The sequence below is a fragment of the Fonticula alba genome (assembly GCF_000388065.1).
Source record: "Fonticula alba strain ATCC 38817 unplaced genomic scaffold supercont2.7, whole genome shotgun sequence".
NCBI lineage: Eukaryota > Rotosphaerida > Fonticulaceae > Fonticula > Fonticula alba.
In genome coordinates, this window is record NW_009242977.1 from 150,887 (window position 1) to 151,984 (window position 1,098).

A 1,098-nucleotide genomic window follows, 5' to 3' on the forward strand; every position below is an offset into this window, starting at 1 on the left:
GGGGGGCTCCATGCCCCGGGACCGGCCATCGTGCATGCTCACCGAGGCCGGAATGCGCACATGTGTCCGGGCGCACAGGCGCGTCCGTGTGTGTTGAGACCTCCCCCCGCCCCATTCACCCAGGCATGATGCATCGACATTTGCAGCCAGCTCCCGGGGCGGCAGCGATCTGGGGGAAGGGCCGGGAACGTTTGTCCCGAAATGGGACCCATGCTTGGCGGGGCGCGGGCAGGGTCGGGCGCTGGAGCGACGAGACATGCATATTTGTGTGCTCCCCTGTCGGCCCCCCCCCCCCCCCCCCCCCCCCGGTGCCCGCGTCGGTGCGGGGCCCGACACCGGGGCGCGGGATCGGCGCATGAATCGTGGGCTAGTCGGGGTCTCGTGACTCCCCTCACATCACGGGCGCGCACGTGCGATGTGTTAACCTCCCTCGACAGTCCCATTGTGGGCTTGAGCGGCCCGCGCGTCCCGATCTCCCCGGGGGGGGGGGGGGGGGGCGGCGGGCAGCACGCGCGGCTACATGGGGCTGCATGGCCCGGGGCCCCGTGGCGCAGGGGGCTCTGCGGCGAATGGCCACACACACTCACACACTCACACACTCACACACTCACACACTCACACACTCACACACACACACACACACACATACATACATACATACATACATACATACATACATACATACATACATACATGCGCGCGCATGCGCGGATCAACTTGTCACGTCCCGCGTCCGCTTACCCCTGCCGCCCTGAGCCTCGACTGGCCATAGTTGAAGAAAAGAAGGGCGGGCGGGCGCCCCGGCCGTCGAGGGGCAATGCCCTGCGATGCTGGCATTGGGTGGCGGGAGTGGGCGTGGCCTTCCTCGCGCTGGGGCCCACCTGTGTCGCCTGTGCGCGATCTGCTCAGAAAAAAAAACCCATCCCTCCGCCGGCCGCGCCGGCCTGGGACTGCCGTCGCAAGCCGCCGAGCGCTGGCTGGCCTCCGGCATCGAGAGATTCCAGGGGCCATGCAGCCGATTCCGTCGACTGGCGGGCGAACCGCGGTCGCCTGGAGGCGAGCAGCTGCTCCGCGCGATACGATCCAGCGTGCTTCGGG